The sequence below is a fragment of the Chlorocebus sabaeus genome, chromosome 10 (genome assembly GCF_047675955.1).
Source record: "Chlorocebus sabaeus isolate Y175 chromosome 10, mChlSab1.0.hap1, whole genome shotgun sequence".
Lineage (NCBI taxonomy): Eukaryota > Metazoa > Chordata > Mammalia > Primates > Cercopithecidae > Chlorocebus > Chlorocebus sabaeus.
The window spans coordinates 126,725,384-126,740,687 of NC_132913.1; the positions used below are offsets into that span (position 1 = coordinate 126,725,384).

Here is a 15,304-nt window from a genome sequence, read left to right on the forward strand (position 1 = left end):
GACGCTCGAGACCCGGAGCCCGTTTCCATGGCGAGACAAGTGCCCCCTTGGAAAACATGTTTACCAGACACAGCCAACAAGACGTGCTCCTGGCTCTTGGCACAAATGCGTTCCTCTGGGCATGCGTTTCTGCACCTCGCAAAGAAATGGATTTTCTGCCCTGTACTAATGTGCTATTGAGAAAAGGCTACAAGTAATTTTGATGAGGAACAGAAGCTGAATCAATTTCATCACTTACAAATCAATACCAAATGAAAGTAAGAAAAGTAACACAGGAAGAAGGGTAGGTGTAAATTACAATGATCACAAACAGCCCTACGTGCGTACCCCTTTTACGGCAGGTCCCTATTCTGAAAGCATGCAATGTGTGCGGGCACTCACTCGGAGCCAGCACTGCTCCTGGCACAGCCCAGGGACATCCTACTGTCGCTTCGCAGACACGCGGCTCTGCCGAAAACTTCACTGAGAGTTAAGTGAGAGCCCAGCCTGCCTGCTCCCCTCCCATAGGCCCACCCCTCAGGGTTCCCCATAACCAACATTCATGTGACCTGGGCCAAGTGGAAAGCTGGGCCTTGCCCTCTAGGAGGGTCTCAAGCTCAGAGGGGTGTCTGAGCCAACAAGAGGTCTGCTGAGAAAATAGCTCCTCGCCCCTCAGGGTCAGCACCTTTGGGCATGACCTTGTCCGGGTGCCTCCCTGACAGCAGCCCATCCACACTCACCCTGACACTCAGCCTGTCTCTGGACCGGCCTAAGACCAGGCCTTGTCTGTAACTCAGTTCCTAGGAAAACCTGCACTCTACAGTCTCAAAGCCACCGATTTGGGTGAAACAGCCCATAGGTGGCAGCTGCCCCTCAGTGCAAAGCATTTCCACAGTCACTGCCCAGGCAGCAGGTCCCACACTGTCTTTGTCTCCAAACCACTGGAGGTCCTGGTCCCAGGACTCAGCCTTCTCCTGAGAAAAGGGTGGGAAATGCTTTGGGGGAGGCCTGGGCACTGGCCGGAGCTTGGGGTTCTGATCCCCCGGGCTGCCGCTTAGCCACGGAAGCTGCAGTCACCTGAGCTCCTGGTGCAACCCCCAACTTTTAAAATGCATGTATTTAGTTTTTAATTGGGTGTCAACTTTGACACAGTAAAAGGTTTTCATTTGCTATTATGTGAGAAGAATCTACACACATAAACTGTGTGTTCTATGTGCAGCAGGGAGCAGGGGTCCACCCCCCCACCCCACACGTGGACGAGGACTGTTCTATGTGCAGCAGGGAGCGGGGGTCCACCCCCCCACCCCACATGTGGACGAGGACTGTTCTATGTGCAGCAGGGAGCAGGGGTCCATCCCCCACCACCCCACACGTGGGTGAGGACTATTCTATGTGCAGGAGCAGGGAGCAGGGGTCTACCCCCCAACCCTACACGTGGGTGAGGACTGGACCCTATTCATTTCCTTTCTTCCCTTTTCTGATCATTTTTATGACAAAATACAGCAAAATGGAAAAACTGTGCAAGCAATGCCAGTTTTATGAAACACCAGTGTTCACCTACATTTGCTTCAGACTTTCTTTTAAGGAATAAAATATATGAAAGGCAGGGAGGAGAGCCAAGTCAGCAAACTCGCAAACTCAGAGAAAAGAGAACGGGGCCCAGCTTCTTGAAAAAGACTCAGCTGGCGGGCTCCCTGCTGCGGGCACTGGGGGCTATGGGTCCGACTCTCACAAGCACGGCGGTGCTAAACACTTTCCTGAAAACACAGTCTCGTGAATGACTGTTAGGTTCCGGTTCCCTCTTCCGCGTTCATGGCTGTGATTGGCATGTGGTTCTCCTGGGACCAGTGCCCTGCAGAGTGACTTCCTAGAGCGCCTCAGGTGAGCTGGCCTGTGCTTTCCAGGGATAAACACAACTTTGTTCTTTTAAGTTACATAGTCAACATCCACGGTGAATTCATCAGTGAATGCATATACTTGCATAATTTAGAAGAACAACGTTGCATTTATCTCTAGGAAGGGATAAAATTAGAAAAACAAAATAACATGAACAACGACCATGTTATTTAGAATGCTGGTGTCTATATTTGCAGGTGAAATTGGTCTCTCGCATATTCTTTTTGGTTAAACAGAGACGTTTTAGCTTGAACAAATAAGCACAGGGAATAAGTAACTGCGTGGCGTTGCATCTTAGAAGCTGGGTTATTGCCACACCTCGCCTCAGCTGGCCCTGTGTGGGGGCCTGGGTGGGACCCCTGCTTATAAGATGTGCCGCTGTGACCCAAGGTCTCACGTAGAAACAGGGTCCCACCACAGGCGCTGGGCATAAGCCTGACCCGCTGCTGGCTTTAGTGTGTCTCCCCTCCGTTTCTAATTTCTCACAGATGGAGGGAGGGGGCAGCGTTGCAAATGTCTGGTGTTAATCTCTTTAAAAACCGAACATAAAACAACCTTTAAGGGATTGTTTTTATTAACTTCAAAAACACGACATGCCTGTGTATCTACTTCTCATTCAGTTCCTGAAAGAACATTAACGGCTCCTGCTCTGTGCCAGGTGCTGTGGGTACGGACCCGGGGCAGCTGCTGGGGCCCCGAGGAACAGAGGAGCTGATGGCAGGCCTAGGGAAGGGCCCACAGTGGGCTGCATCTCACTGAGGGCAGGGACTGCCTGAGCAAGGACCCAGAGGTCCGGGTGCAGGTAGAGGGTCATGGGGACGGGGGAGCCCAGAGACCAGCCCGCCATCTGCAATCTTGGAGTGTCACTCAGCCTTGGGACTGGGAGAGCAGCCGAGGGTGCAAGGGGAAGCAGCAGCAACTCTGGTGCTGGGGAAGACCCAGTTTCTCAGGACGAAGTGGGGAAGGCAGGGCAGGCTCTGCACACCCACGGTTTGCTGGCCGAGTGGAATTTTCTTTCTTTAAACTTTTCTCAGATTCCTCTGAATCTGGAATCACAGGACATCTTAAAAGGAAACCTAAGTTCATGTTTGCTCCCAAGCATCTAACAGAGATGACACTAATGTGATCTTGATGCAAATGCCACCGAAGCTATTTCATTAGGGTCAGAGGCAAAATTCAATGTACTGAAATTCCCATTACAGCGCAGGCACCTAGCCAGATCCGAGCCCGGCAGGTCAATGCTGGTGTGGGCCAAGGGCCCCCACCACCTGGGAGTTTTCAGAAATGGAAAATGATCACAAGGTTCTTCACAGGGATGCTGGCCAGCATTCACCATTGAGCGTGGAGGAGATGCGCTCACTTGGATGCCAAGGATGACAGGCAGTGCCCTCTGAAGGTGAGAACCGCTCCCTGGATGTCGCCTCATCTGGACAACCTACACGGTACTGGTGGGATGGAGGGGGCTGCTCGTTTTTTTTTTTTTTTTTGTACAACTCATCTTTGCATCCAGTCTACTCAAGACCTATAAATGCTTTAATTCCTAAGGCATTCATTCTTTAATCTGTTCTTTAAGCTGTTTTCTTGGAGATTTGTACAAGTTCTGCAAACTGATTCAAATTTCATCTTAAAAGGAATCTGTCAACTGGACTGAGAGACAATGAACCAGCCAGACGTGGAACATGCTGAACACCACGCCGCTGCCGGGGAACTCTCTTCTGAGGCTTGGGTGACGCTCCTGCCCTCCTCACAGGCACACAGCTGAACCTCCTGTGCGTGCATCACCTGACAGGTCACAGCTCAGCCCAGGTCTGCTCTTAAATTCCACCACCTGTGAAACAGCCAGTGCGCAGCCTAGCCCAGTACTCCCCACTCCCAAAAGACAGGACCCTATGGGGGATGAAACTGCTGCCCAAATCTTCTGAATGTCACTTACAAACTCCTTTTTTTGCTAAAACCTTCCATTCTGTGAGAGCACAGAGAGGATGATGCAGCCTTCAGCTGGGAAGCTGCTTCTTACTTCTCCAGGCCCCTGCTGGGTCACCCTAGAGCTGCCAAGGCCAGCAACTGAGGAGGAGGAGGGCAGGCAGGCAGGGCTCCTTCCAGCCACTCCGGCTTCTCCAGCAGTTGAACGCAGGCTGGAAGCTGCTGGTGCTTATCCGCCCCTGGCAGTGCTGGTGAGAGGCGAGTCACTCCTCGCAGATCTGTGTCTCCAGCTCGATGTGTGTCTCCATATGGACACCGAAGAGTGCGGGTCCGCTGAGAAGCAGGGAGGCGAGGGGCCCTGCAGAACAGCCGCCTTCTGCTGAGAAGGAGCCTGGACTCGCTGGCACGGTACAGCCAGAGGGGGCTTCGGTGGGTGCCGAGGCTGGGGGGTCGGGCGCACCACTGAGCAGAATGCCGTCGCTGTTCTCACCACCGCACTTCCTGCATTTGCACTCAGTGTGGGGAAGGGACGTTCACACTGCCTTGGTTTACCAGACTGCCACATGAAACTGCACTCTCTGCTAAAGTAAGCTAAGAGCAGAGCAGAGAAAATCAACAGCAGCACGTTGCCTGCATCCCATACGGCACCTCCAGCCACGGCCATCGCTCACCTCTGAAGACAATCCTGTGCTTATGTTGGATTCAAAAACACAAATTCAATGTTCACAGGGCAAGGAGACCTACCCAGGGCTCCTGAGGGCTTCTCTTTCCTGATGAGGACCCTGGGAGCCGGGTGGGTGGGGATGGGGCCCAAGCCGTCCCAGGCCTGGCCCCACACACCAGCTGCGGAGATGAGAAACACAATCCCATTCACGCATTCGTGCGCCGGCGGCTGTGTTAGACGTGACTTATGCTATTTCTGTATCAAAAACCATTCAAAATGCCACGAGTTCCCAACAGAAGCTGCTGGTGCTTTTGACCCAAAGCACCCTGAAGAAAACAATAAAACCTTCTCTACTTAAAGAATGCAGCATCAAAACAAAAAAGTCTGTATTCTCATGAATATTCTATGGTAGAACAGAAAATGGCTTTTATAGGTTGTGCCTTGAGAAACATGTTAAGACAATCAGACTCCTGACGTCAGTGAAAGCACAAAGGCCGCATTCAGAGTCCAATGGGAGATGGTCAGTGTGCTGTGAATGAACTCTCAATCACAAACAGAAAAATCTGTTAGTCTCTCTCTCTTTTAAAATAAATGTTCATAAAGAAGCACACTAGTTTTCCATGACACGCTTAGGTCCTCTTCTCAGGACACGATTTCATGCCATCACACAGATACAGAAGAAAAAGAGGCACTATTCTTTAGGAAACACAGTCAACGTTTAGGGTCTCTTCAAGTAAAGAATGACTCATTCAAATCAAGGGAAAAATAATAGATATTTCAACTATGTAACCATGATTTCCTCTCACACTGACATTTTGCCTGTGTGTGGGGGTGGGGGGAAGAGAGAGGATGGGACAGAAGAGGAGGGAGACAGCACATTAGAAATGCATGACTTAGCTACAGTGTCCTTCACCCTTTGTTTATTGTGCAGTGTGCCATCCATGCTGAAGAACAAGTATGTTTAGTAAAAGAACAGTAACGAAACCAACACCGGTGCATCCTCCACTCCGACAAGGCCCAAACGTCACCCTCTGCGTCCCTTCAAACCCACACGCACCGTGAGCAACATCCTGACTCGGTTAAGTGTCCTCTTGCTTTGCTACGATAATGACATCTTTCTGAAGACTGAAGGCAGCAGCACCAGTGCAGTGGAAGGAGGGGTTGACGATGGTTCCCAGGACAGGACAGTCTTGAGACCGAGTCTGCCGTCAGCTTCTGGGACGGGGGCAAGAGCTCCTTCTGGGGTGAAGCCATGGGTGACCCCCAGGAAACCAAGTGCACCCCGTCTAACATCTGGGAGGGAAGGCATGTGGACCAGAACCAGGTGCCAGAAGGTGTGGTCTGGGGGGTGAGCTGCCCTCCACAGTGGCCACCTCCAGCCCTCAGGTGTGAGCTGGGCAGAAGACCCCCCGGGGGAAATGAGTGACCTTGGGGAATCGAGGCAGTGGAGCGAGGAGAAGACAGTGGGGCCACGTGGTCAAGAGAGGTCCGGCACAGACTAGGGGCTGGGTGTTGCGTCCTCAGATTTAGGCATCGAGGCAGGCAGTCTGGTGAGGCTGGTCCAGACACCGCCTGTGTGCACTGCTGCTGGTCTGGATGGGCCCAGACCCATCCAGGGGATTCCCTCTGTCTCTGCCCTACCTTAAGTCTCCCATTTCCTTTGTCCCAGTCATCTTCTTCCTTGGTTTATTTTCTCATTCTGCAGAACTCAGGCTCCAGCTGTGTCTCAAAAAGGGAGGCATAGGAGTAAGTTCTGCACGTCTGAAAACGTATCGATTCTCCCCTTCATGTGTCCTGACTTTGGCTGGGTATAGAATTCCAGCTTGAAGACCATCCTTCGCCTTCGGGATTCTGAATGCAGAGCTCTGTTGTCTTCCTGTCCCAGTATTGTCAGGAACATGGGTGCCACGCGATGCTGGATCTTGTGTGTGACTCGATGTCTCTCTCCGGGTATCAGAAGGTCTTCTCCAGGTCCCCAGTGTTCCGAAATTTTGGAGCCGTGTGGTTTGCTGAGACCTTTCAACCCACTTCTGGGTGCCCGGCTGGTCCTCTGGAGACGGCAGCTCCCGTCCTCCTGTCGGGGGGCCTCCCTGAAGGACTTCACTGAGGGTTCCCTTTTCCCATGCGCTCCTTCTGGAACTTCTACCCTGAGTTGGAGATCTCCCGGAACAACACGCGGTCTTGTCCATGCTCCCTGTTTTCCTTGTCTTTGTCTTACGCGCTTCTTCATATGTTATCTCCTTAAATGTATATTCTAACCTTTTAATTGAGGTTTCATGATCTCTGCTATTGTGTTTCTGACAAATGAAACAGCCATTTTCAGAGGACAATGGACCCTGGATATTCTTTTTTTTTTTATGTCATCCTGTTCGTATTTCCTGGATAAAATATCTTATCTAGTCTCTGAAGATAGTAATGATACCTTACTAAAAGTTTTCGTGTGTGTGTGTGTATGTGTGTGTGTGTGTGTGTGTATGTGTGTGTGTGTGTGTGTGTGTGTGTCATCCAGGCTAGAGTGCAGCGGTGTGATCTTGGCTCAATACAACCTCCACCCCCCGGGTTCAAATGATTCTCATGCCTCGCCTCCTGAGTAGCTGGGATTACAGGTGTGCGCCACCGTGCCCAGCTAATTTCTCTCCCTCCCTCTCTTCCCTCCCTGTTGGCCTGGCTGGTCTCAAACTCCCGACCTCAGGTGATCCTCCGGCTGTGGCCTTCCAAAGTGCTGGGAAGGTCTGAGCCACCAAGCCTGGTGACAAGTTTTCTTTTCCCTGCGGAGTCTCTGTTTGCTCTCCACTGTCCCTGCAAAAGCCTCCCCTCAGGTGCCTGGTCGCCCCTGGTTATGTGTTGCTGAGTGTGAGTGGAGGCACAAAAACCACCTGTCAGCTATGGGCACCGTGTGGTTCTCAACGCCAGGCTTCACGGAGGGTGACTGAAGGAGGCATCATCAGGAACCCCCTGGCTTAGTGCCTAGAGAATCTTCCCCTAGGGCTGGCCTACAGTCCACCAGAAGCGCCTTTCCATCCTGGGACTGGAGGGTGAGGGCTGGACTTCCAGTGCGCCAAGGGAGGGACCCGCTACTCAGTGTCTGCTGTGGACACAGTGACTAGCCCCCCTGTTCTTGCTACAGTACCCACATCCTCAGCTTGCTCATGTCCCCACGCAGGGACCCTCAGGATCACAGTCGCTGGAGAACACCCCTTTGTGGCAGTGACTAGGGCCCCTGTGGATACAGTGACTAGCCCCCCGTTCTTGCTACAGTACCCACATCCTCAGTTTGCTCATGTCCCCACGCAGGGACCCTCAGGGTCACAGTCGCTGCAGAGCACCCCTTTGTGACAGTGCAGCTTCCATCTGGGGAGTTCTCAGCGCTCCTCGTGGTTGGCTGAGATCTGTTTTTTGGGTCTGCTGAATCACTGTGACTCTGTCACCTGCTGTCAGTTGCCAGACTCTCATTCATATCTCCCCTCTTCTGTTCTCCCCATCTTTGTGACCTTTATGACCTTTCTCTGGAATATATATTTTTATCTTTCATGAGAAATTCCGAAAATACACAAAAGCATGAAGAATAGTGTAATCAAGTCGATCTCAGGTCCTCTGCTCACCCACCACTTCCCCACCTTCTAGATTACAGGGAAGCAGGCTCCAGTCATCACAGCATCTTATTCAGGAAGACTTCCAAATCAAATGCCATCAACACATCCAAATAAACAGACAATTCTATAATATTATGAAGTAGCCAGAAAGTGTTCCCATAGTTTCATAAACATTTTTAAATATTTTGTTCAAATCAAGATCCAAATACACTGTAATTAGCTAACATATCTTTTAAGACCCCTTCCCCCAACCTCCTGCTTCCTGCCGCCCCCCCTTTCCCCCCGATAATTTATTAGCCAAAGACATTGGGCCATCTGCACTTTGCTGATTACACCCTGGTGTGCATGAGCAAGGCTCTGTCCCCTGCTCTTCTGAAAGCTGGGCGCTCACTGGGAGGCCTGGTCAGAGGCAGCTTAGATTTCCCAGCAAGACCTAAGGCGAGTCCCTGGTCTCTGGGTGGCTTTTTTGTGTTGCGAAGGCTCGAAATGATCACTGCCTGGATCCTCTCATCAGGGTTAAAAACAGAGCTCTTCGAGTCCCATCAGCCCCTCTCCATGTGTTAGCAGGACCATTTCTATAACGGGAAGGAATCCAAAATCAACTATCTTGTTACTCTCATAAACAGTGCTTATGAGAAAGGCAGGGTCATGCTTGATTCTCTTCCTCAATCTGCCCATGTCCGAAAATCGTGAGTGGGTCTCGCGGCGTCCTCCAAACGCGAGCAGTGAGGAAGCTGTGTTTTTCCAGTCACTGTTTACGAATGCTCACGGTCCTGTCCGTGATGAGCAGGAGCCCCGTGGTTGGCCCAGGCAGTCCTCCAGACTCCACGAGTGCTCTCCGAGAGGAGTGCCCGGCTCCGCTATGAGATGCTTTGGGCTCTTTCTGTACATTTCTTCTTCTTCTTTTTTTTTTTTTTTTTGAGACAGAGTCTTGCTCTGTCCCCCAGGCTGGAGTGCAGTGGCGCGGTCTCGGCTCACTGCAAGCTCCGCCTCGAGGGTTCACGCCATTCTTCTGCCTCAGCCTCCTGAGTAGCTGGGACTACAGGCACCCGCCACCACGCCCGGCTAATTTTTTTTGTATTTTCTTTTAGTAAAGATGGGGTTTCACCGTGTTGGCCAGGATGGTCTCGATCTCCTGACCTTGTGACCCGCCCGCCTCGGCCTCCCAAAGTGTTGGGATTACAGGCATAAGCCACCGTGCCTGGTCCTCTTCCTGTACATTTCTTGACCCCTGTGTAGGTCCCTTTTGTGGGAAACAGTCTTAGAGACCACAGTCTGGAGATTGGGGTAAGCGCTGTTATTGGATTGGGACTTATGAACTATCGATCTTTACTGGCGTTTTTGTGAATTTTCTGAGGGATGGACACGTGTGTTTGACCTGCCATCCCTCCTTGGAGCTATGGAGAGCACCTCATGCTGACACTGATATTCAAAGGCCCGAACCGTCATAATTGAGGCCCATTCCAAACACTGACTTACATGCGATGTCATTTTCCCCTACAGTGTTCTTAACTGAATTACAACTGTTCTATTTACCATGGTGGGGAGGGGCACGCATGCAAAGTAGAGACGAGGTAGCGAAGGTAGAAGTTTTCTTTCAGGTAAAGATTTAAAATATTCTGCAGATAAAATAGATAACTTAAGTGGCCCTACCTTGGGGCTTCATATGTGGGTGAGTTTTTATATGCCACTTCTGTTTATCTCATTTAGGTGTATATATGCAATGCCAAAGACAAAAGCTTATGTTAACAATTCACTATAAATTAAATTATGCTTGAAAAATAAAAATAAAAAATATTATGGTTCAAGAAGAGGGTGTTTTGTATTGCTTTCCATTGAAATCAAAATGTAAAGAAATAAATACAAACAGAAGACACAGTGGTATTCCTGGATGTGCACAGAGGAGCCTTTCTCAGTGCGGAGCTGGGCGGGAGAGAGATGCGTCACGGGCAGATTGCGTTCTAACCCGTGCTCGGAGCTGCGTTCCCGGTGAGGAGTTCTAGAATGAAGACAGCTGCAGCACATGGCCAGGCCTGCACGGCGCCGCGCTTTAGTCTTCTGGAAAAGAAGGGAGGTGAAGCTCCTCAGGCTCTCTGAGAACTGCAGCAGAGGACACTGCTCGCTCGAGCAGGAGGCGGGAGAGGGCCCACGCAGGAAACTTCCCCTGCTTCCTTGTCCTCTTCACTACCAGGGAATCACAGGGCCTGGGGTGAACTCTGGCCCACGGCCTTCAGTGCTGACATATTAATTCATTTAAGGGACACCCCGCTTGACAGGTGTGGGAAGCTGAAGTACAGACAGTTTAAGTGACTTGCCCAGGACCACACATCAATGAACAGCAAACCAGAACCCTGGCATCCTAACTTGAGGCTGAGCAGCGAGAGGAGGCTGGTCTTGCAGGAAACATCAGGAGCTGAAGGAGTGTTGTGGGGAGCTCACAGGTCACCCAGGGGGGTTCCTCAGGCTGGGTGTGGTCAGCAACACAGGGATTCAGGAGCAATGAGAGGACCTGGGTCCTATCCTGCTGTAGAGACCCAGGCACCCCTGAGGCCTGAGAACTTCTGCTCTGGAGTTGATGGTCTTCCAAAGCCAGCACCAGGGCGCCTGCCTGGCCCCTCGGCCCTTTCTGTGTGGCTTGGGCTTTGGTTTCATTCCTGACCAAAGGCCAGGCCTCCCCGTAATTACTACTCACTGAGAGCCTACAGCCCAAAGCTCTCCATGAATAAAGTCACTTCTTCCTAAAAAGCTCCTGGGGCTGTGGCAGCAACCGAGGATCTGCTCCTGCAAAGCTGCTCAAGGCTGAGACACAGCCCCAGGGGCACGGCCAGGCCCCACCTCCCTTCCCAACAGCACCAGGAAAACAGGTGAGGAGAGGGGAAGCCTGGCCAAGCCCCGCCTGCTGAGCACAGAGACGGAAACGACACGTTCCTGAAACAGTATTTTCACTGCTAAAAATAAAAAGCTACAATTAATACCAGGTGTGCATTTTACTCCACTGTCTCTTTTTTGTTTTTACGTAAATCGGCTTTCACTTCTACCAAACTCAAAGCACCTTCCCAATCTACGTTTTCAAGCTGCTTTCTTACTGGCAGAAAAAGTCTAAGTAGATGCATGCATAATAAGGTATGAACTCAGCCCAAATCTGTGCCACCGAGAAGGGTGGTCCCTGTAGTTGGCAGGATCTTCCCCCAGCCTCCACCCTGCTGCAGGCATCTCCAGCATCCCAGGCCTTCTCCAGGTCTGCTGGACTCGAGAACATTCTGATGGAGAAGGTGAGCAGAGTGCTGCTGGAGGGCTGGCTGTCCCCATGCCCTCACCTCATCCACCAACCTTGGAACCAGCCTGAGGGGACACTGGCGTAAGACGGGGACTACTACATCGGGAAGCTCTGCAGTCTCCAATACCAGACAGTAGGATGGCATCTGCAAGGAAAGCCTCATCCGAGTAATCTCCACCCAGAATCTCCTTTTAGGTTGTCTCACAGGACACTCAGATAGAAAGACCTGGTCGCTCCAAATTTCCAAGGTGGACTTCAGACACGAGGAGAAGATACAGGTAACACCTGGAGACAGGCAGAGCGGGGCAGTGGACGAGGTGTAGACTTGGGTGGGGTGTGAGTTCAGACCCAGCAGGGTGACTCTGGGGAAGGTACCCTGGTCTCCATCTGTCGGGGCGACGGCAGGATGCCTGCTTGTTGCAGGGCAACAGGAGCTCTGGGAGAAGGGCTGGCATGGGTGCGGCTTGGCCTTCATCACGGGAGCAGGACGCACCGTCAGCGTGGGAGTGGCGGTGACAGGGCCATGCAACGTGGAGAATCACCGTCCAGGAGAGACAGGGCAAGGCTTCCTCGGTGGAGCTGTACCCCCGGCCTCATGAGCTCCACACACTTCTGGGACAAAACAGCAGGCCCAGAAAAAGCTTTCCATCACCCAGGATGATAAACCCAGTCATCAGGATGCCCACGAGTGTGTCCAGGAGGGTGCAGGGCTGCAGGTTTTGGCATGTCCTATTAGTTGAGCACCAGGAAGGCAAAGAGCACTGACAAGAAAGGAAGGGCCCGTCCACGCCGCCCGAGCTGGAGCAGACTGATCGCCGTACCCAGATGTAGGTTATGGGGCGCAGAGCAGCCCAGGCAGCAAGCCCAGACTCCTGGATGCTGGCAGTGCTGAGGAGAGCCTCAGCCCTACAGGCACACACCCCTGCAGGGCTCCTGTGCCACAGGGTGGCAGGCAGAAGCTACCACAAGAAGGCCAAGGGCCTGACCTGTCCACTGTTCCAGCGAGAGTGGGAACACCAAGGGAAGAGCTCAGCAAGTCCAGTGTGGACGCCCAGCCCTGGAGATTCCAAACCCCCAGCAGGTGGGCGCCCTCCCGGCACAGACAAGGTGGACACAGGTGCACCTGGGAAGACTCCTCCCTGTCCCCTTTTAATAATAGAATTGTTCTGGCAAAATCAATGTCAGCTTCACACACGAGTCAAGGATAGAAACACGTTTGACAATGCTCAGATTTAGAAAATTCCATTTTTTACTCTAACTAGAAGCCAAGAAGGCTCACTGGAAAACACAAAAATTACACTTTCAGGATATAAGAAGGAAACCAAAGGACCTGCCTTTCCCTCCCTCCACGATCGCTAACCAGCACGAGTCCTGTGGTCTCTAAGCGAACCGCTGTAACTGAAGCAGACTCGGGTTCTACAAACACGCATGAGCTGAACGTCCGCGGACTGACTGTCTTCTGTAAAAGGAGGGTGTGGTGACTGCCAAGGCGACCACAGACAGTTGCCCATCCCTGCCCCATAGTCCAGCAGGGAAAGACTTCACTGCAGCCCCCAGCCCTCACCCCCAGCCCTGGCCGGGGCTTCCGCATTCTGCAAAACCTGTGTGCAAAGCAGTAGAGATGAGGGACTGTGAGGTACTAACACAGACGTGACACTAAAATGGAATGATCAGCTTCAAGGGATTCGAATAGGACTCAGAAACACTCCAGCTTCATAAAGCACCAAGGAAATGGGAGCTGATTTGTTCTCCAGTGCAGAGAGAGAAAGAAACACTGGCTTTCATATCCTCAGTGCCCTTCCCACAGCTCCGGGTTAGGAGTTCGGGTCCAATGCGCCCATCGAGCTCTCTCTCTTCCAAGAGAAATAAAAAGCTCTTCATAGTGTAGGAGAACGAAGGGAAGAGAATTCGAAAAACGAAGCAGATTTAGGTAAACTGCATATTCCTGTGTCAAGCAGGAGTCCCTCATTTCTAAGCATCTATCCCAGTGGCTTCTGTGAACCCGCGAGCTCCTCTCTGCGCAGGGCACCGTGTTAGCAGCCTGTGTCCCGGCGTCCCCATGCTGTGCAAGTGTAGTGACTGCAGATAGACAGCTGACCACAATGCTGACCGCGATGCAGCAGCCCCTGTGCCTGGGCCATGGCTCCCACAGGTCAGGCAGCAGTGACTCGGTCTGGGCTTTATTAGAAAAGGCAGCCTGAATACACCGGGCTCCATGGGGAAGGTGTCTGTACTGTGGAGGGTTCTGGAACACAGACACGATTTCCCAGGCAGAATGTCAGGAACAGCAGGTACCTGGCAGGCAGGCTGCGATGGGCTCCAGGGAAATGAGCAGAGGGCTCTGATTCGGATCACGTCCAATGAAACTGGCCCTTACAGTCTGCCATCTGCACTGCGGACCCAAGAACCCCTGCTTTCAGGAAAGAGAAGGCCCATGGAGGGCTGCCCCACTGATGTGTGCTCAGGAAGGGCTTAGGGATGGACCAGGCATCCCGGGCCTGGCATGGAGAGTCTGCCGTTTCTCACCCTTCAACAGCCAGACTGTGGGAATGGGTTAGCTTTCAACCCTGCATCCAACCCTCCAGGACAGAGGCCACCCCAAGTCTGTCCTCTAGAGCTCCTGTCAGGGCAGGTGCTGAGACCGAACACGGGCCTCTGAAGCCACCTTCCGTTTTCAGACACCAAAGCCTCTTAGGGTCACCACTGCCCCCAACAGAGCTAACCCCTGCTACCTGGGTCAAAGAGCTAACTCAATGTCACAGGGACAGTGCCCGTGCTCCTCCCTACCTCACCTGTCATCAAAGCTGACTGCAAGGGCCTTCCCCAACCTTCCCCTGTTCCCCAGCCGCCTCTGCCCCTCAGCACTGAATTTCTACAGGCACTCATCCTTCCTGACTGGTCCCCCTACCCCACATGGCTGGCAGGTGGCAAGTCCTGCATTTAGGCCAGAGACTCAGGTTCCAGAGTGGGTGCTCTGAGCTGCAAACCTCTATGTACCGTCAGAACTCTGGAAAGGCAATATTTGAAGATAGAAGGCTGAGAATTTTCCAGCACTGGTGGGAGACATGCATCTACAGACACAGAAAGCACAACCATGCATGAAAAAGCAAAATGGAATCAAGACAACTTCAAAGTGAAATGGCAGACTGACGAGATGGAGTTCAGAAGACCCTGCAATATGGGCAACATTATCCAACAAAGGAAATGCAGTCACAGAAGCCAGGGCCAGTGAGCCTCTGAGAACTAAGAGAAAGCCACTGCCAAGCTAGCATCGTGTTCACAGGGAAGCTATTCTGCAAGAAAGCACAGGATATAAACATATACCAGACTGAAAACTAAGGAAGTTTAAAAAACTCACCAGGAAGCCTTCAGGGGAGGATCAACAACATGGAGGTGGGCAGAAAAAAGGGGAGGAAGAAAAGATGAGCAAGGAACTGGGGACTATGGAAAGAAATCTAAACAGACTTCATCTGAACAACACAGGAAGAAGAAAGAAGAAAGAAGAGGAGGGAGAGGAAGAGGGGAGGACTAGGAAGGAGGGAGAAGAAAGAAGGAAGAAGGAAGAAGATCATCTAACTTGTGGGGTTGAAGCAAAGGACAATTTAAATAGTGGAGAACAGCAAGAGGTGAGTGGGGAAGGGGCGCTCAGTGTTAAAGTGTCTGTAACCCACATGTTGCAGACGTCAGGGACATAAAATGGGAACTTCAGACATTCTAAGCTCATACAGTAATGTTTCACCTTAACTGCCAGGAATAAAGCGCATCACCTCCAAAGCAGCGGTCAGATTGGGGCGGGATCCATCCGAAAGAATTTTAAGGAGAGGAAAGAATGAATTTGTTGGATAACTAATATGGCTGTTGGTCACACCCAGTGGCTCATGCCTGCAATCCCACACTTTGGGAGGCCGAAGCAGGTGGATCATTTGAGCCCAGGAGTTTGAGACCAGCCTGTGAGGCATATATGATTATTAT

General features: G+C 51.8%; 1 protein-coding gene across 15 annotated transcripts in view; it reads right to left on the bottom strand.

Moving 5' to 3' along the window:
- Window positions 1-15,304, bottom strand: part of HDAC4 (histone deacetylase 4) — a 352,930-nt gene that overhangs the window by 149,418 nt on the left and 188,208 nt on the right. The gene's annotated exons all lie outside the window — the stretch shown is intronic.